Source organism: Aethalodelphis obliquidens, unplaced genomic scaffold (assembly GCF_003676395.1).
Source record: "Aethalodelphis obliquidens isolate GAN/ISIS:26980383/991018 unplaced genomic scaffold, ASM367639v1 scaffold13, whole genome shotgun sequence".
NCBI lineage: Eukaryota > Metazoa > Chordata > Mammalia > Artiodactyla > Delphinidae > Aethalodelphis > Aethalodelphis obliquidens.
In genome coordinates, this window is record NW_020837957.1 from 25,404,284 (window position 1) to 25,426,333 (window position 22,050).

Genomic DNA, 22,050 nt, shown 5'->3' on the forward strand with positions numbered 1-22,050 from the left:
TTGCTCTCCTTTCTTCTCTCAGCTTCTTTAAAAGACATAAAATTATGTAAAGTAATAATAATTATAACAATGTATTGTTGGGTTTATAACAGTATAGAGGTAATACCTATAACAGTAATACCACAATAAGAGAGAAAAGAGAATGGAGCTATATGGGAACGATGTTTCTACATTGCCTTGGAATTGCTGGTATAATTCTGAAGCCTTTTTTGATAAGTTAAGATGTATATCTTAAGCCCTAAAGGAAACAACTAAACATATATAGCAATAAAATCATTAAAGATATTAAAATGCAATATTAGAAAATATTCAATTAATGAAAAAGAAGGCATTAATGCAAAAAAAATAAAGGTGAGACATAGAAAAACAACAACTTAAATGGGAAGTGTAAATTCAATTATATTAATAACAAATGTGAATGGACAAAACAATCCAATCAAAAAGCAGAGATTGTCAGACTGGGTTAAAAAAAAGGATCCAAATATATGCTGTCTACAAGAGACACAGGTTATTGTCAGAATTACAGATAGATTGAAAGTAAAATAATGAAAACATATGCACCATGCATAAAGCTGGAGGGACATTTTATTATGCTAAAACTATCAATCCATCAGGAAGATATAACAACTATAAACATATGTGCACCTAACAATAGAGCACCAAAGATATGAAAGAAAAACTGACAGAAATGAAAAGAGAAATATATAGTCGTCCTTCAGTATCCACAGGGTATTAGTTCCAGGACTTGCCATGGATATCAAAATCTATGGATGCTCAAATCCCTTATATAAAATGGTATAGTACAGTCGGTCCTCCATATCTGCAGGTTCTGCATTTGTGAATTCAATCAACAGCCAATTAAAATTCAATCCACAGATGCAGAACCTGTGGATACAGAGGGGTGAGTGTGTTTACATAAAGTTCCCCCTATCACATCATCCTTAAGCCCTGGCCAGCATTTATTATAAGACCCCAAATGCAGTTTGGGGAATACTTGAGAGAGGATTCATTCTTTTATAGTTTCTATTTTTAAAAATTAATATAACTAATAGTTTGCTTAATAAAAGGCAAAAAGTTTAAATTTGATAAAACCAAAATAAGCTGTAGATTGCTTTTGTTACTTCTTAATCAGTTCTTTTGGCATTAAAAAGACACAATCTCAGATTATTTCTTTGGTTAAAAAAAAGCAAACAAAAAACCCCAGAAATCCCTTGACAGGCGTAGCCCTACAGAAAATCTTTATAGGGCAATGTCCAGATTCAAAAGATCCACCAAAGCCTGAAATTTTGTCCTATGGTTACTAGAATTGTGTATATTTAGAGGACATTGATTTTGTTTAACAGCAGGTATACTGAGATGCAATTCACAAAATTCACCTTTTTAAAGTGTACAATTCGCTGTTTTTTTCATATAGTCACAGAGTTATGCAACAATCATAACTATCTAATACCAGAACATTTTCATCACCCCCAAAAGAAACCCTGTACCCATTAGCAGTCACCTTCTGTCCCTTCTCCCCCAACCTCTGGCAACCACTAAACTTCTTTTGTGTGTATGTGGATTTACCTATACTGGACATTTCATATAAACGAATCACATATTATGTAACATTTCATGACTGCTTTCTTTCATTTAGCATAATGTTTCCAAGGATCATTTATGTTGTAGCAGATATCAATATTTCATTATTTTTATGGTCACAAAATATTCCATTGTATGGATATACCACAATTTGTTTATTCACTCATCAGTTGGTAGACATTTGGGCTGTTTCTACCTTTTGGTTATTATGAATAATGCTACTATGAACATTCATGTACAGGTTTTTTTGTGACCATGTGTTTTCAATTCTCTTGAATATATTCCTAGGAGTAGAATTGATGGGTCATATAGTAATTCTGTGTTCAACACTTTGAGAAACTGCCAGGCTGTTTTTCAAAGTGGATACACCAATTTACAATTCCACCAGGAATGTTATAAAGGTTCCAGTATCTCCACATCCTTACTGAGATCTCTCATTTTCTTTTTATTTTAGTCATCCTAATGAGTTTGAAGTAGTATCTCCTTGTGATTTTGATTTACATTTCCCTAACGACTAATGATATTGAGCGTCTTTTCATGTGCTTATTGTCCATCAGTATCTTTTTTTTTTTTTCCCAAGAAATGTTGATTCAAATACTTTGCCATTTTAAAATTGGGTTATTTTTCTTTTTATTGCTGAGTTTTGTTTTTATATACTCTGAATACAAGCCTCTTATCAAATATACGATTTGTGAATATTTTCTACTATTCTGTGGGTTGTCTTTTCACTTTCTTAACATTAATATTATATTTAATGCTACCCCTCTGTTTTTATTTAAAATGAATGAGAAAGAACACAACATTGGTACAAATGTGTAGATACAAGTGCTCTGGAGAAAGGGCAGAAATGCAAGGCAAGGAAAAGAGTCTTGCGTTTTAGTGCAAATCACGCCATTCTCAATGCCATAACACCAAATCTGTACTTGCAACACAGCAAAATATGTCTACCTGCTATATTCCATTTCTAAAATCCAAGACTTCTGAACTCAAATCAGAATCTGCCATCAAAAATCCAATCTATCATGAATTCCTGCACTATGAATATCTCCAGTAGAGAGCACTAATGTTTCTTGAATATTTTGTGTAAGTAGCTTTAAGCTAGAAAAGGCTTAGGAAGCAGTTATGACCCTTTTCCATTCCCACACACCTGGGAACATAAGACACAGACATTTATTCCACATTCATTAACAGTTTATAGAGCACTCACTCCCCTCAGGTACCATGTTAGTCCTTGGGATCCTGAAGAGGAAAAGATATACTTCTTAACCTCAAGGAATTTAGAGTCTAGTGAAGAAACTTATCTCAATCTCCCAATAGCCCCGTCTTCCATCAGTCAAGGAAAGCATTTACTAACTACTCATGCACTTCCCCATCTCTAACCACATACATATATGGTAGAAAAATGCCTGGACTGTCTTCACTTGAAAACAGTAAGTACAGGAGGGCCTTAGAGATAATCTAGTCAAAGCCTCTCATTTTATACATGGAAACTCTAAACCCAGTAAGTTACTTCCCCAAGATCATGATGAAAGCTAAGATTAATATGGGATTTACTATGTGCTTGGAGCTACTCTAACCATACTATTCATTTAATCTTCACAACCCATTTTCCAAGAAAACTAAGGCACAGAGAAATTAAGTAATGACAAACGTCAAGCAGCTCATAAGGGCAAAGCCACGATTTGAATCCAAGTAGTCTTAATCCAGAATCCCTGCTTTTACACTATGCTGTATTCAAGTAACTGTTTCCAAAGGTAGTCATGACTTTCTGACTCATGTCTTTATACTGTCTTGTTACTTTATGCTAGCAAAATGGTTTCCAGCATCTCTAAAGCCAATCCTTTGGTCAAAAATTATCAAAGAAATCTTAAGATATTATAGCACTTTAAAGTCACAAGACACTCAAGTTGGAAAAAGTGGCCCAATTCAATGTGGATATATATGTTACCAGGAGGAAGAGATGAGACGTATACAGCCATGAGAAATATAATAAGTAATCTTGTAATAAGTAATTTTTTTAGCTAACTTTGATGAATGTTGCCACCTGTATATCATTCCCTTGTCTTCTTGACTCACCCCCATATACTCCTTCCCACTTCCAAATCCCAGTCTTTTAAATTTGTTGATTTTTCAATCAAGTAAGAACATGTTAAAATATGAGAACTAAAGTGGACAGAGCTAGGGGTTAAATCCTGAGATGACCCTAGAATACACAAGATAGAGAAGATGTGCATTTCAGAAGTCTCGGACTTCATTTCATTTCACTCTTTCATTTATCACCCAGCAAATACTTGTTTTGTGCCTACTATGTTCAAAACACTGAACCTGTTTCTGAGGATGCACTAGTCCATGTGATGGATGTGACCTTTGCCCTCCTGAGTTCCACAGTCTCGCAGCATTCCTCCAGAGGATGTTAGGGATCTGTAGTTAAGCAGTTGTCAACTTTCAACCTTTTGGGCCTCTGAATGATGACTGAGCTGCAGGAGGATTAACAGAGTGACTCAGCAAGGCTAGAAACTGCTAATAGATGCCATCACTCTTAGGTATACAGACTATAGAGGTAAGAGCATATTGTTTAGAAATGCCTATAATACACTATTTGAGTAATTTGCATGAACTATAAAATAGTCCATAAATAGAAATTATTTGTATTATAATTATATTTTGTCCTTGAGGACCCTAGAGAACAAAATATTATATCTGCTTATTGAATTGGTAAGTAAGTTAAGGAAATCCAGGAATTTTATTTGACAATTGAGTTCACTCAAAGGAGATAAAATTATAAATTTCCACCCACCCATATATCTGTTTTCATCCTTCAGTTTGCTTCTGCCTCATCTTTACTTGTAATCAAACTGTCTGTGACTCCCCCACCTACACAGAGGCCTTTGTCAGCCACCAAAAGCTGTTCTGCTCATCAAAACAACAGGCTTCCTTTGAGCCCTAAGTAATTTACCCATTAGGTCTGAACTTCTCTGAGAAGTCTTCCCTACTTTAACCCACTCTTTCCTCTACCAGTGTAAGACCTGACAACCTTTGCCCTTCGATTTTGTAATGAGATAAAGGACACCTGGTTTATTATCTTACTATTCTTTTTCATAAGGTAACCTAGTTATATACAGCTATTATAAAGTGTATTTGAGTTGTAGGTTCTGAACCATCTCCAAGTATTAGGAGATCCTACTTGGCCCCATATTTGCTCATATAACCAGCTACCTATTTGCCTCTATTTTTTTAAGTTTTAAAAACTTTAAGCTTCTTCAGGGCACATGTCTTATTGCTCTATTATGCTCCAAAAACAGCAATTTCATGCAGATGGTGAATTGGATGTAAAGAAGTCTGCAGAGAGAAGTTAGTAGAAGAAGAAGCAGATAATTCAAAGGTGTGTCTGCATTTGGGTACATAGAGTTCAGGAGATAAAGCCAGAGAGTATGGTGCTGTGGGGACACACTAGAGTTTGGTTAGTCAGTCCTCACTGATTTATCATGTCCAGTCTTATATTCCCTGGAGGCGTGCTGGGAGTCTATAGACCCCAGGAGGGCAAAGATCACATCTATCACATGGACCAGTGTATCCCCAAAAACCAGTATAGTGTTTTGCATGTAGTAGGCACAGAATAAATATTTGTTGGATGGTAAATGATTAAAATGAAATGAAATCTGAGATATCTGAAATGTGAACTATACTTATCTTCTTTCCTTATACAGTCCAGGATAGATATATCAAACACATTGGAAATTAGAAACTCCTGCCTAGACTGTTAGTGGCTTGCCCTAGGCCTCATGGCCAGAAGAGCCACCAGTAGAACCCAAGACACCAGGTTCTGTGTTCTTTCTGGCATATATCTCTTTCTTCTCCATCTCTAAAATGCTCTGAATCTTGTTCTTTTACAATTTATTTTTTAAAATTCTTAATAAACCACACACACACACACACACATATATATATATATATATATATATATATATATATTAGCTCCTACTCTTACAGAATCATTTTATATGAGAATTGAAGGCTAGTGTTTGATGTGTATTATAATTAACAGATGGCCTTATATTAGGCCAAGAAGCACACACACACAGAAGCACATACACAGACAGCTGTTGAGATAAAAAGTGTGGGAGTTGGTGGAGAGAGTCACTGTCTGGCTGGTGTTAGACCTGGGGACCCTCAGATACCAGCTGCTTTTACAGTACCAGGAAACTTTTTGACCAGATTTCAACATGGTTTAGAGAACACAGATTGAATCCTCACAGGGATCTCAGCAAGCATTGTCTCAGCCACTAGCAGAACTCCTCCAGGCTTTTTTTAGACCACTTTGCAGGAGCTGAGGGGCACCAGCTCTGCTTTAATTCTAAGCTTTCAGTCTGGCTTCACTTGCAAATATTTTCTTAGAAGTCTTCTTTTTATGGATGGGAAAGGGACAAGAGTCAATAATTGGCTGGCTGCTGTGTGGTGGATTCCAATATGTGACCCAGATGACAGTACAAAGTCTTTAAATGGGATGCGTAGGAAGCTTCCAAAGAAATATTTGGGCATCTTCCCAGAAGACAGATCAACTGGGAATGTTGGGCATCCTGCTGCAGGAATTCTTGTTTTTCCTTTGGAGAAGAGGCTGGAAAGTCATCTTCCTAGCCCCTGTCTCATAAGGAAAGGGCAGTGTATACTTAAGGCAGAGGGGGCAATCAGCACAGTGGGTAGTAAGAACACAGAGTAATTAGTCATGAATATTCCATACTGGGACCATGATAAAGGATCGACTCACACAGAAGTGCACAGCCGGCCCTGCGCAATTAGTTTCTAGTCAAGCTACCTTATTCCAAAAACATGTGCAATGTCCTACTCATCCTATCTTTGGAATTCTCACTACTGAGCTCATTCTCAGGTGTCATTCTCAGAATTTTCCCCAGGCCCAAAGAAAGCTCATGTTAAACCTCTACAACCAGGAGATTGAAAAGGTCGGGAAAACATGGTGAAGTGTTTGGTCAAAAATAAATAAAAATTCTTTATCAGTGACAATATGCTCAGTCATACACAGTTGAACCAGGAGGATTCTGGAAAACGTTCTGAGAATGCAAAACCCTGAATGCATTCTAGCTCTTGTTCTTTTCTTCTGATTTGATGTCTTGGTAGAACTAACAAACTTGAACCATAATGCTCAGAAAATAGTTAAAAGTAATATTTCAATTTAGAACCTTAAAGCTAGCCAAACTTCTTCAGACCCAAGTTCATATGATTCTCCTCCAACCCTACATAGCCCACCAACCTCATCTCCCCTTTAAGATGCTATATGCTATCCGGATAAATCTTCTCCACTAGAGTACATATCTTTAAGGAAAGGAATTATTATATTTATCTTGGTATTCTCCCTCACCTCTGTCAGATGTCCAGTGCTTTCTTTTATACACTGCAGACATTCAATGTTTAATTAATTTAAAGAAATAGAGGATTTTTCATTACCAGAAATCAGTTTAGAATTAGAAAAGAACTGTTAATACTGGATCATATTGTGCCTTCCATTAATCATAAAAATTCTCAAGACAAAGAGAAAATGGAACCCTTATCAAGGCAGCCGCATGGAGCATAGCTTAATGCTGATGTCACTCAGATTATTTTTTTTTCAGGGAATCAGCTCAAAAGGGACCTGCCAAACCCAGGAGTTAGTTGATTACTTCATGGGGGTCATGCAGTTCAACAACCAGATGACCAAATTGCAGTGATCCTTTTATTTCTATTATTTGTGTCATTCGACAGAGGAACCAGCCACATGTGCTATCCATAGTCATCCTCTTTTTCATATGAATGTGATCAACCTACCACTAGCTATTCTACTCAATGGGATGTTGTAGAAAAGAGAGTATTTCTACTTCTGCTTCTTCTAGACAGTCTCGGCTTACCAGAAAGAGATTGACTGAGCCCTGATTGGTCATTTTAAGACAATATTTGGGGTAGATAAGACAAAGGTATAGGATTTAGTCTTTCTAAATTTTGCTTCTCTTTCAATACTTAAAAGTTTCCCTTTCTTCATGAGACTTTGTCTATTACCATGTGCACCGATCCCTCTCTTCATTGGAGCATAAGTAGCACTTGATTGTTCCCTATGTGTTCATCTAACTTATGAGCTGCTGAGGTCAGGGACAAAGTTTGATGCTTTTTTGGTATTGTCCACGATGTCTAGCATATTGATGGTGACATAAGTGCTTAATATCTGTGATGGGACTTTTAAACACTATTTTAGACTTCAACGAATTTGGCTGTGGAAATAGTGACTGAGTCTTTTAGAATTTCCTTGGATCAGAATAATTGACTTTCTCTGATCAAAATAATTGATCAGAGTCCCTTAGAGAATTTCAGATACTCCTCTAAGGACAGCATATTTCAAGACTCCACCCGTCCTGCTTTCAAAGAGATTACAGTGTAGTAGAAAAACTGGGCACAGGCATAAAAAGTCAAACAGTATTTTTATTTCTCATTATAAGGCCTACCCAGGGCCAATAATTTCTAGTTACTACTAAATACTCTTCTTTATGAGCTTGAATCATGTGCAGAGTATTAAAGTTCTATGAGAACAGCATTTGGGGTCATTCATTTTTCTCCTGTGATATAAGCAGGAGCTTATATGAAGTGAAACAGAAGGAAGAAGAAACAAGAGAAACACCTGTTTGATGCTACAGTTTCAGAGGAGGATTCCCAGAAGCAATATATCACAAATTCAGAAGCCCAATTTCTTCAGTGTCAGTAATAAATGTTGTCACCATGGAGGGTGATTTTGGTAATGAGAATTGGAATAAATACATTCATAAGCCACATATCTGAGATGAACCCAGAGCTAATACAGTTTTAATGAACTTGAGCACTTTAACTTCCTGCTAATGGTGACTTGGGTTACCAAGCATGGGAGTCACTTTTTTATTCATACCCTCATTGGAATTGGAATCTTAACAGATCATCTAGTTTTTAATCTCTTATTTTATAGATGAAGAGGCTGAGTCCCAAGGAGGTTAAGTTACTACTCCAAGTCACACAAGTAGTGATATTGCTGTGATAGAAGAATGGATTCTCTGTTCGCGGTTTTGGAAGGGGAGACAATATGCCTTTCCAAACATTCAAAGACACATATGGAAAATTAGGCATTTAAAAATTTTTAATGCCATGACTTTACAACCAATCAGTATTTCTCATAGCACTCATTTTCCTTGTTTCATATTTAATTCTGAATACTTTCTATCTTCCTCTCCAGGTTGTAAGCCGTTTGAGGACCAAATTCAAATCTAAATTAGCTTAACAGATCTGTACATACACAGTGTCTCACCCTCAGAAGTTCGATAAAGACTCTATCAATGACTAAATGAAGAAATGCTCTTTCAGCCTTTCCTCCAAGACAGCCGCCAACCCAGAATGGAGTGGACAAGGAGGGAATAGAGCAGTGGTGTCACAAAGACAACCCTCTTATTCCCTTTTGGGGTAATTTAAATTGTAGTCCTAATCTCAACAGTCTCTGTCTGACACCACTTGGTCTCATATAACTCAGTCATTCCATTTTCTTTACTCCCATTTATACAAAATGATCAGATATGCTCCAAATGCTGAGCCTTTTATAGTCTTTATTTTATTCCTTTCGGAGGTTCCCATACATTTGTTTTTAATGGTAATGTGATTGCCATAGCAACTCAAAGATATAAATGTTGCCTAATTGAATCGCAGTGTTGAGGATGATAGTCTGCAAAAAGACTGACTTAAATCTGGGGTGGGGATGAGAGTAGGGGGTGAATGAGGATGATAAAAATTTTGTCCCCCGAATTCCTGGGTTTGGATTACTTTTTCGTTTGTTCTGTAAGGCACATTGTAACTTTTCCCACTTAACTGTAGAGGGAGAAGAGCGGGTCAGTAGATAGGGTAGACCGGCAGTTTCTTAGCAGTAAAAGCCTAGTTATGAGTAAAGCGAGACCCCTCTATCACGTTGTTCCCTCCGCATCCCGAGGATAACGACATATTGAGAGAGACGGATGCTATTGGAGGCCCAGAATCTTAAGCCGCTTAGTTTGGTACAACTGTAAACTGCCACACAGGGGCTCGGCCCTGCATCTTAAGTACGCAGTATAAGGAAAGGTAAAGGGATTTCCCGCAGCTCCACCCGAGCCTTCCCTTCAGGTTCAAAACACGTTATGTAAATAACAAGTTACTCTGGGTGCACATGTGAGAAGGCAGTGGTCCGACACATAAATGTACTTCCAAAGTCCCTTGCATGTGCACCTGGATAGCCCTAAGCCCCTCTGCCGTCTCTTGAAAACAGCCCCCCGCTTTTCCAGCCCCAGCCGAGCGGGCCGGGCGGCCACATGGCGCGCTCCCGGGGTGATGGCAGCCGCGCTTTGTTTCCATCAGCAAGGGGTGAGTCACAGGCCCCCGCAGTCCCTAAGCTGGGCAAACACTCGGGCCGACGCTGCTGCAAATTTAACAGCAGGAGCAACTACCGAAGCAGCTGCTGCCCTCTTCTCCCTTTCCTCCTTCTCCTCAGCCGCCACCGCAGCCGCACGGCCAACGCCTCCGCCTCCTGCCTCCGCCCAGTCCCCTCCTTCTCCCCCCCGCGAACTTAGTCAGCGGTTCGCGCCGCCGCGCCCCGATTGGCCGGCGGAACACGCCGCGTCACAATGGAGCCGGTTGGAGGCGGTGAGCCTGGCAGCGCTGGGGCTTCCCGCTGAGCCCGCAGCAGCCGGCAGCAAGGAAGTGCGGGCGCAGGGCCGCCGCCGGCGCGCCCGGAGCGGCGCGGGGCGCACCCCGCGAGGAGCGCCGGATCCCGGGGCCGGAGGCACGCAGGTAGGTCGGGGCGAGACGCCCCTGCTCACCGAGGAGGAGCCGAGCCGACCCAGTTGGTGGGGGCGGAGGACCGGGTGAGGGGACGCAGCAGGTGGGGGTGGCCGAGCAGGTGCGGTTACCTGTCCGCGCCTCACCTGCGAGCCGGGCCTGCGGGCAGGTGGCTGGGCTAGAGAGATGAGGCGCGGTTTTGCCACTCCCTCGTCTCTGGGCTAGAAGTGATACCCCCGAGGGACTTCTGGGTGCTGGGATCATTCGGGGTAGGAGGAGTGGGCGGCGCGACGGTGCGGTCGCATGTCTCCCCCAGCAGTCACGGCGCCGCACCTGAGTGTGAGTCCTCAGGGTGGTGCGGAAACCGGATTCTGGTTTCCTGGGCTGGAGTCTCGCCCTCCCTAGATGAGCAGACCTCTCCGGAGGGCGTCCGCGCTTGGGTCGCTCTCCTTTGCCCCTTGCCCTGGCGCTGTTGGTTGGCAAACATTTTCTGCTCGTGGGAAATCTACAGTTGTTCGCCTACAGTTTAACGGTGGTGTTGGCATTCGTTTGTTTGAAGGAGAAGGGAGCAACCTATACCCATTTCGAGAGAGTAGCTAAGAGTTTCCCCTTACTGGGCTGCAGTTGAGCAGGTGCTGAGAGGTCAGAAGGGGGGAGGCTGGGTGTTGGCTCATCACTCTGTGTCCTCACCTGACTTCCCAAAGTCCATAGGTTGCCTTTAGTCAGATGACATTTGTGGAAGACTTCTTTGTGGTCAGAAAGACTCCCTCTCAGCAGCCCCCTTCCCACCCCCCCAAAAAAGGGATAAACCTGATTTAAAAACGAAAACCTACCTGTGAACTTCCTTGAATAAATTCGCCTTGCCAAAAACTTTTTTTTTAAGTCCGTAAAAAGATATCGGTAGGAAAATTTTATTTATTTATTTTTATTGATTTTTTTTGCGGTACGCGGGCCTCTCACTGCCGTGGCCTCTCCCGTTGCGGAGCACAGGCTCCGGACGCGCAGGCTCCGGACGCGCAGGCCCAGAGGCCATGGCTCACGGGCCCAGCCGCTCCGCGGCATGTGGGATCTTCCCGGCCCGGGGCACGAACCCGTGTTCTCTGCATCGGCAGGCGGACTCTCAACCACTGCGCCACCAGGGGAGCCCTGAAATTTTTAAATTGCAAATAGTTAACCGACTTAAAATAGGCAAAGTGTACACTGCTTTCTAAGAGGAAATGAAATGGTATGTGCCTTTATCAGACTGTTAGGTCTCCTAAAACCTAAGTGTCAGGTTGTAGTACACAGAAGCAATCAAACTGCAGTATAATTGTTTAAAAATTCCAGTACCCTCCACGTGCTGAGTTTCCACCTCCTGAGAACCGAAAGTGCTCTTTGATTTGTGAGTGCCAAGGTGACTTTCTTTTGCCCCTGGCTTCCCTAGTCAACAGCTTCACCCTTGAAGGAATATAAAATGTCAGCCAATCCTACAAGTGACTGGGCCCCTAACATATCAGACGTTACTCTTAGTTTAGGTAATGAGGGGGACAGTGTTGTTGCTGAGTGTACAGTTGAGTCATGATACCTACTATCCATCTACTACATGTTAGAATTAAATTTACTATTCTTTGAAACGTTCTTTTTTTCTTAAATTGGAAAAGTGTTCCAACATGTCCAGCCTAACAGGAAGATTCTCACATTGGGAGTGTTTTCATTTGACTAGTTAAGATTTGCTTTTTAAAGACCATTCCCCTCCCCATTGCTGTTTCATTCCTCCGAATCCTCAGAATGAAAGCACCAACGTTAATTAAAATGAAAAGGGCCCTAATCAATATCACTGGAAAAGGGTACCAGGTCTTTCAAGTTTTTTTTTTTTTTTAAATAGAATTTATTTTTTAGAGCAGAATTGAGAGTAACTGCAGAGAGTTCCCATGTACCCCCTGCTCCCATTCATGCATAGCCTCCCCCATTATCAACATCCCCCACCAGAGTCAGTACACTTGATACAATAGATAAACCTACACTGAGACATCATTATCACCCAAAGACCATAGTTTAGATTAGGGGTCACTCTTGGTGTCGTACATGCTATGGGTTTGGCCAAATATATAACAACATGTATCCACCATTATAATGTCATCAGAGTATGATACTATATCATATTATCACTGCCCTAAAACTCCTCTGTGATCTTCCTATTCATTCCTCCTGCCCCCTCTAACCCCTGGCAACCACTGATATTTTCACTGTGTCCACAGTTTTCCGCTTTCCAAAATGTCTTATAGTTGGAATCAGTCTGTAGCCTTTTCACATTGGCTTCTTGCACTTAGTTAGGTTTCCTCCATGTCTTTTCATGGCTTGATAATTTTTCTTTTTAGTACTGAATAATATTCCGTTATCCCTCCACATTTTTTTAGGCTGTGTGGGTATTTTCCTGCAGTGGTTTGAAATTTGTGATTTTTTGTCTTGTTTTCTGGAGTTGAAGGTTGGAAATAATATGTAGAAGATTCTTGCTTGAGCCAAAATTTTTATTTATAAAAAAGTTTTTTGTAATTTTAAAATCTTTTTTGATGGTATCCAAGTATTTTTATGTTCCTTTTTGATTTTTTACTGCCCATAAAAAATAGCCTATTTAATATCTGATGTTCATTTAGTGTTTCTCAAGTTGAATTTCCAAATTTATTTTTTGCTTCTCTTTCCAGCATCCTTCTAGCTTACACTGATATTATCAGAAACAAATGTATGCTGAATCTGTCGTGTTAACTCCAGACTCGGTGGCATGGTTTTCATTGCCTCCTATATAGCATGTCCCTCACTGCTCTCCTGACGCAGGGAGTATTGCTTACTCTGCAAACAGTACAGACCTGCGACCACTCATAGGAATTTGGGAGGCCCAATTATAGTATAGAATTTCTTTAACCAGTTGTAAAATGCATTCTAATTTCTGTCATGTCTGTTTTCATATTGCTGCCTTTTCTGTTATTGCTATTGCCCACTTGCATTTTATTCCCTATCTATATTTTCGAAACTTCCTACACACCTTTATTATGACTTAGGTTTTTTCCTTGTGTTTAAAATAATGTCTTTGGCAGACATAACAACTTATTTTTCCTTTTCTGGATCGTTAAGATTGATCTTAAATAAAATTAGACCTAACTCCAATCACTGTATCTCTCTGCTAAGTTCTTTTCAGTGCTGTTCATTTAGAAATAGAACAAAGGGTGATAATAAACTCCCTGTTCTATGACTTCCTCTTATTTAGGATTCTACTCAATTGCAACACAATTTAAATTCACTTCTGCAATGCTGTTGTGAACCCATGTAAAGGAAATGAATTAAAATGAGTTGTCAGAGCTTCAACCTTGACCTTTACTTTGGCCTTTTTGGTCTTGATATGGGTCATGTGATTCTGCTTGATATGGGTCATATGATTCTGCTTGTTTCTTTCCAGACTGTGTATCTTTGAACTTCATCTCCTGCTTCTTCAATTTCAGGATTCCTTGTAATTCTTTGTTGTTTGTTTCATCCTGTGGCCATTTTCAGGGCTCTATTCTGCAATGCCCACTCCTCGGTCAACAGCATCTTTCAGAGACATTATCAGCTACACAGCTTCTATTTCTCTTCTCTTTCCAGCTCCATGCAGGTGACTGAGATCTTCCTCAGCCCATCTACGATGGAGACTAAATTTTTTACTGTCGAGTAGCATATTCCCTTTGATTGTCTCAGGTATGCAGATTTGAAAGCATATTCAAACCTTCCTTCTTATCTTCTTTCAAATTTTTTTCAGCATTTTTACATCTCCCCCTCAAGTCTATTGCAGATTATAATCAGGAGATCTTCAGGCTTCTGCCTAAGAGCGTGAACTGTGCAGACTGATGAGCCTGGGTCTGAACCCTACGCTATCACTTTGGATGAGTTGCTGGATTAGTTAAGATTAGCTGTCAGTTACAGAGACCTCAAAGAAAAATTGCTTAAACAAAGTGATGTTTGTTTCTCTTTTACATTAAAAAAAAAAGCTTATAGAGAGACAGTCCAGAGCTGGTATTATGACTTTACAGGTCCTCTGAGACCTAGGCTGTTCCACCTTTTAGAACTAGCAAACATCAAATGAGGCCCTCAATCTCATGGTCCTAAGTGGAGCGTCAGCCATCACATCCAGGTTCCAAGTGTAGAAGGGAGGATGGAAGGAAGGGAAGAAGATGGGGAAAAGCAAGAGCCCAGGGTCTCTTAAGGAAATTTCCTGGAGGCTGTCATACATTTCTTGTTAAATCTCATTGACCAGACTTTAGCAATATGACCTCATCTAGCTGGAATAGAGACTGGGGAATATTGTCCTTACTGGAGACAACCTTATGCCCAGCTAAAACGTGGGATTTTCGCATCCTTAGTAAGATGGGGGAAAGGAACATTGGAGTAGTCGAACACCACTGTTATTCTACACCTTTTTTTTCTTGACTATTGTTATCCATCTCACAGGATTCTTAGGATTAAAAGAACTCTTAACATGAAAGCATCTAATCCAGTATCCAGTATCTGGCATAAAACAAGCTTTCAGTAAATGTTAGTTCATATTCCTCCTTATTCCTTTTTCATGAATTGTCTCATTTCTCTACTACCACATCGTTGGCATCCAAATCCTATTTTAAATACTGGCCCCAGTCGATGGTACTAGACTGTAGTCTTGTACCTTATCATGGGAGGGAGCAACGCCTTATTACCCAATGTCACACCTATTTCTTAGCTTATAGTGTGGCTTAGATTTAAGATATAGCTCTTGGAATCAAAAAGATCTGGGTATGAATCCTGGCTCTCCCACTTACTCAGTATGCCTCTTGCATCCTCAATTTCCTAATCTGTAACCTGGGGGTAAGATTCAGATATGAGGAGTAAATGAAAACAATGTATGTAGATTACCTAATAAACTGTGCCTGATGAAGTAAGTGGTAGCTTTTCTTTTTTAATTTGGCCTAATCTAGATGAACCTTTTTGAAAATGAGCTCTTATTCCATTAAAAAAAAGTTTTAAAATTGGTCACCTCCATACATATCCAAATGAGTATTGTTAAATTGTTAGTCAGACTTTTTGAGAATTGTCCCCAAAATCAGTTTAAACCTAGCAAAGTCTTTCCTGTATGTGTGTGTGTGTGTATGTATATATATATATATATATATATATATATATAAATAAATAAAAACCAGAATAGCTCAGCCTTAACCTTTTCCAGCCTTGATTTGAATGATTTTTTGCCACATGCACTCTCAGAAGCAGAAATGTTCCACCAATGAGTATATTGCATAGTATTTTTTTCCAGCAGCTATTTGTTAAGCACCTACTGTGTGCCAGACACCGTGCCAGGTTCTAGGGACACAACAGTAAGCAAAAATGCACGTGGTCCATACCACCATGGAGGTTACAGGTTACTGGGGGAGACAGGAGAATCAATCACTGCAAATACATGAAAAATTGCTACTACCAACATTATTAGGAAGGAGATATACAGGTGTCGTGAAAGTATGTGCAAGCGTCTTATGGTTGGAGGTTGTATGGTGACTTTAGGAACAAAAATTGGCCAGGGAGTGGGAGCAGAGATGTTGTGGAAGTGTGGCTTGAAATGAGCTTGGACGCGAGATGAGCCTGCCTCAAGCAGGGATCAGAGTGTGCCACAGGTTTCCAGCGCCGTTCCAAAGCAGCCGTAATGTTTGGAGTCATCTTTAAGTGTTCATAATATATAACTTCTCCACGTGATCCTCTGAAAGGGGTCACCTAATTCAGGAACAATTTAATTCTTTTCTAATTTATTCATGCTATATTGACAGACTTTAAATTGAGCTACTTTTTTCTTTTGCATACACCAAGCAGATGCATCTGAGAAAACTGGCTGTAAAGTGGGATCTTTTCAAAGAGGGTCAGAGGGTTGATCTGCATCACCCTTAGCGAGGGGAATTTGAAGGCTGAATGGGGGCACATGAAGGAATGTTGGCAGAATAGGTAGACCACAAAGCAGCAGTGGAAGATGACCACAGGAGGGGAGGCGTAGGCAGTGTGTGCCAGAGAGCTGGCTGGACTGCTGTGCTTGGGATGGCATGTCTCAGAGCCAGCAGGCAGCCGAATATCCGGTCTCTCCAAGGCTTTCAGGCTCTCATTGACAGGACCCAGCTTGGCACCTTGGCACTGGGGTACCATTTCTCCTTATCCTCTCCAGCTGAGCTCGTGGGGCATCCTTTGGGGAAAATGTTGCCGCTCTAGTCCCTTTGAGGGCCTTGGAGGGTGGCTGGGAGGCTCTGCTCCCGTGTAACATGTGAGGACATGACGGAGCCTTGCGGGCAGAATCGCCTGCCATTGGACTGCAGGTTATTTCTTGCTCTGAGCAGATGAATTTAAGATGAATTCTGTTCATCTGAAGATTTTAAAGTTCATCTCTCTAGGCAAAACTAAGTGAGTTTGTTCCTGGCCCTATTTCAATGCCGAAATAGGCAACTGAGCAATGACTTGTCTTCGAAAAGTGTGAGTCATGATGCAGTTTCTGGATGCACAATGCTGTGCTTGGTGGGCAGGTTCCCAGAGTATTTATGCTCTGCTAGCACTGCCCTAAGGGGGCTCAAGGCTTTCACCTCCGCCCTCCCAGGAATGCCTTTGGAGCTGGGGCTTCCTGTCGCTCACCACTTGCCAGTATTTGGAATTCCTCCTCCAGGGCACACCAACCTTGTTCCTACCTCTGGGGCTTCTCAGTTGCTGCTCTCTGCCTGGACGCTCTTCTCTTATGAATCTGCGTAGCTGCTTCCTTCTCAATGGAAGGTCAACTCCAGTGACCTCAGGTATAGTTTCCCTGATCACCTCAGATAAAGTACCCTTGCCATTCTCCGTCCTAGCCTTTCAGGCTTTGGTTTATTGTTTGCTGGCTTGTTTATCTTCTGTTTCCCTCCCCGCCCACGCCAGAATACAAGTTACGTGAAAGCATGGATCTTGGCTCGCTTGTATATCTGCCCTTAAGCCTGGTATGTCGTGGACTCCCCAAACTGCTACATGTGATTTGGGGCAAAAAAAAAAATTACCCCTTTGAACTTAAAATGGGGATGATATCACCGGTGCTACCTGCCTTATAGAACAGTAAGGGCCTGGAGTTAGTGTACCAAAGATACCTTTTCCCCCACCAAAACTTGCTAATCATCTTTAGATTCCATATTTTTGCAAATAGCAATACCATTTACCCAAGTACATAACCCTAAAATGCGTAGAACTCACTCTGGGCTTCTCTTTGCTTTGTTCCCCCCTTAACTGCTCCTTAAAGGATGGTGACCAGTTTGTCCAGAGGCCACACCCTTAAGGTACCTCCCAACAGTGCCCTTCCTTTACAGTCTCTTGACTGCCTTGAGTCTTTTCCAGGACTGCTGCTAATTGCCTCCAAATGGTAGTTCAGTTTGTAGTCTTTCCTATCTTCCCCCCACAAAATTGGCTGTTCACACAACAGGAAAATAATCATTGTGAAAGGCAAATTTCATACCACGACTACCTGGTTTAATAATCCTTTAATGACTTGCTTTGCCAAAGGATGGATTCCAAATGCCTTGGAGAGCCATATAATACAGTCTTCCTCCGTCTGCTTCTACAACTCTCCAGCTTCACCTCTCACTGCCCCCCGCTCCCCCCACCCCCGTCATTTCTAAATCACCAACGCGTGCACCATGGACACAGCGTGCGCAATAACACCCCCATGCACCAGCCATCCTAAACTGTCTGCAGTGCAGAGGAAGGTACAAGGTAGCCAGATGGCTTCACTCCGTGGCTTTTTTTTTCCTTTTCTCTCTCTGTGTTCATATCCCCTTGTCAAACACCTGCCCATCTTTCAAGAGTCAGTTCAAGCATCCCTATTGTGAAAGACCATTCCAGACCCTTCCCTCTGCCTACCACTCGTAGGAGCTCCTGAATCCCTTCCCTGTGTTGCCTCTGATGCTTGTGCATCTGTTATATTCCCTCTGCCAGAGAATGCCTCTGCCTCCTCCTAGGTGCTCCTTCATGATAAAGGATGAATTTTGTTCATCTCCCGAGTGAGCTTCTTGAGCCAGGCATTATACCTGGCATGTAAACTGATACGTGGGAAAGAATTAGGCAATAAAATTCAGTATGCTTATTATCTAGTCCAGGGCTTTGTTTCAATAATGTACTTTTGACTGGTATTTGGAAATCTGAAAGATTTCCTTGAAGGTTAGAAGTAGGAAGAAGAGTTCTTGTATATATGCTGTTAATAGATATCAGTTGAATGACCAAAATATTTTGTTAATGAGCTAGTGTTTACTGAACGCTTACTGTGTTTAGAGTTCTGGATTTGGCCATTTGCAGGGGATGCTTGACTCAGCTTTTGGACTTTACTGAAATAATTCTGGCTCTTTCTATTAGAAGTCAAAAGTTTAGATGGTCAGCACAGGTTCTTGGCTTACAGGCAGTTTAGGATCCCCAAGGGTGCTTTCAATTCCAGGCTTTGGGGACTAAACTTGGGCACAGAGGACAGCAAGATAGAAGCAACTTTTTTTTTTTTTTTTTTTTTTTTTTGCGGTACGCGGGGCTCTCACTGTCGTGGCCTCTCCCGTTGTGGAGCACAGGCTCCGGACACGCAGGCTCAGCGGCCATGGCTCACGGGCCTAACTGCTCCACGGCATGTGGGATCTTCCCGGACCGGGGCACGAACCCATGTCCCCTGCATCGGCAGGCGGACTCTCAACCACTGCGCCACCAGGGAAGCCCTTTTTTTTTTTTTTAATCTGGCTGCATGGGGTCTTAGTTGTGATATGTGGGCTCTAGTTCCCTGACCAGGGATTGAACCCAGGCCCCCTGCATTGGGAGCGTGGTGTCTTAACTGCTGGACCACCAGGGAAGTCCTTAGAATAAAGGAGTTTAGAATAAAGTGTCTGATAATGATTTTTGTCCAGTACCCCCTCAAAGGATTTTGAAACACTGTGTCCTCTCCTCATACATTTTAAAAGTTAATGTCTAAATTTTTTTATAGTTGTAAAAAATGACACTTCTGATATTATAAATATTGATTAAAAAAAACACTCTTTTTAATGTACCCAGTGGAAGCTAAATTAAATATCACAGTGATTTCATGTCTACCGTGTCATCCATTTAAAAAACACACAAACAAGCTGGTCTAGAAAAGCTGGGAATTTTTACATAGTTGTTTCCCTTGTGGAACTCATTTCATTCTTCTTCTATATAACCTAATCCCCATTTGACAGTCTTATGTTTGAAAATCTTTCATTGATTACCTTATCATACTCTTGTGATGCACATATATACACACTATATTTTTTTTAAGTTCTTGTGACAATAAGCCTCTAAATGTTAAACAAAATTTCACTTGGATTGAGTTTTTATGATTTTGACTAATATACGATTGACCAGAACAAGTATATTAGAATTTTGATGAATAAGTATTAAGCATAGGTCAAATTTTATGGAAAATAACTTCTCAGTGAGATGCCTGGGGCTTAAAAAGAGTTTACTTATGCATAAGTAAAACTTATTGCTAAAATAAGATAGGCTGCATAATCAAGGCTTCTTTTTAAGTGTCAATGCTTAAGACACCTTACCACATATATAAGTGCATGGGAATGAAGGCAGTATAATTCCACTCTATTTTTTAAACTCCTGAGGTGTATGACAAAAGTTACCTAGTGATTGATCACAAAAATGATTTTCCATGTTCTGTTGTCTTAACAACTTGATTGGGTCTCCCTCCAGTGTTGTTTGAAGCAAAGAAATGGATACTTTCCCCAACTCCCAAAAGGATTTCTCAGTCTTGAAAGTCAATCACTTTCTTAACATCTATAACCCTACAGGTATTTCAAATGACCCTCAGCTTGGAGCCCTGGAGATTTTTACTCCCCAAGGCAATCCACCACAAGCAGACTCCTGAGAAATGAGATGTTTACCTTTCTTGTGGAACGTGGGGAGCGGATGACTGTGAAAAGGGAAAAAAGGGAGATGGCCAGAAGGAACCAGCTGGACATCAGGTGTTCTGAAGCACATACTTTTAGACAGGGTTAATTGGTGATCTGGAAGTAGATTCTACCAGAGTGCTCCTCCTTTCCAAAAACAAAAAGCCCCCAAACCCCTTACCCCACTTTGAAGATCAACTGGTTTGGGTGCTAAAGAAAACTTTTCAGTCAAATTCGCTACCAACTCTAAGGAAAAAGGCCCCAATAGGCCAATTTAAAGATTTCTTCTTGGTGGACAAAAACATTCAAAAGGGAAAGAGCATGGTTAGAGCTTATCACTCTTTTAAAAAGATTTGATGGAAGCTAATTTGATACCAAAGTGATAGAATCACCATTATCCATTTTAGGAATGTACACTCAAACTCTCCTAGAATATTTAGAAATAATACATAATTTTTTATACGCATTGTTAGACTATATACAAATAGAATGTTGGTAAGGATCACCAGGTGCTTGACTGACAGTCACCTAGGTCAGTGGGTGACTGATTTCTAAGAGCAAGTCTTAATCCCATTGAAAAAAAGTTTTCTGCAGTGTTTTATCAGGAATGCTAATTTCTTTCCAAGAGGAGGTTGTGAATTACATGCAAAAAGGTTTGGTCCCAGGCTAGGTTTGGGACATTTTTTTCTTTACAGAGTAATGCATTCTGAAGGGAGAGGAGTTGAGCCTGGCTATCATTCCCATTGATTAGTAAGTCTTTATTGGGTCCTCCTGGATCCTGGATGCTCTTGACACCCTGTATGTAAGGACACTGTACAGATGTCCCCTGTGCTCTTGCCTTCTCCCAGCAGCTTGTAGCAGATCCTACTGAAACACTTTACAGGGACCCCCCCACCACATTGCTTACTCTATTATACATTTGTACATCACTTCTAACATACTGAAGCATTTATATGCACGTTTATTCTCCTGATGACCTGTGGGAGATGGGTACAAATGTGGATACTGAGTTTATAAGGGGATTGTGGCTTGTCTCAGCAGACTCTGCAAGTTAGCTGTAGATCTGGTACCTGATGAAACAACTTTTTCTACAGTATGTTGCCTGCCTCCTTTTCCCAGATGTGTTACTTTATAGAAGGCTCTAAAAATTGAAAAGCTTGCCTTAATGTGATCATATGAAGATTAAGTAAGACAGATACGCTCACAAAATGCTTAGTAGAGTACATTGCTCTTAGCAGGCCCCCAGATTTTTTTTTTTTTTTTTTTTGCGGTACACGGGCCTCTCACTGTTGTGGCCTCTCCCGTTACGGAGCACAGGCTCCGGACGCGCAGGCTCAGTGGCCATGGCTCACGGGCCCAGCCGCTCTTGCAGCATGTGGGATCTTCCCGGACCGGGGCACGAACCCGCGTCCCCTCCATCGGCAGGCGGACTCTCAACCACTGCGCCACCAGGGAAGCTCCCCCCCCCAGATTTTTTAAAAGAAAAAAAATGTATTTGAATTTTGGGTCTGCCATGCTTCATTTTATGGATTAAGAAAAAACTTATTCAATATTTTTTGAGCACTTAATATTTGCCAGGCACTGAGAATAAATCCAACAATGAAGAAAACAGCATGGAGCGTACATCCTAGAGGAGGGAAGATAGACGATAAGCAAATCCAACATATAATATCATGTACTGAGTGCTCTGATGAACAATGAAGCAGCGTACAGGGCTAGAGAGCGGTTGGCGGCTGGTAGTGTTTGGTGACAC

At 41.1% G+C, this 22,050-nt stretch overlaps 1 protein-coding gene across 2 annotated transcripts in view; it reads left to right on the top strand.

The window, feature by feature from the left end:
• Positions 1–10,281: 10,281 nt before the first annotated feature.
• The window catches only part of LRRC8B (leucine rich repeat containing 8 VRAC subunit B), a 74,049-nt gene continuing 62,280 nt past the window's right edge, over positions 10,282–22,050 (top strand). For both annotated transcript variants that reach the window (XM_027114276.1, XM_027114277.1), the window contains exon 1: positions 10,282–10,395. The gene's annotated coding sequence lies outside the window, so the exon portion shown is untranslated. The remainder of the gene's footprint in view (positions 10,396–22,050) is intronic.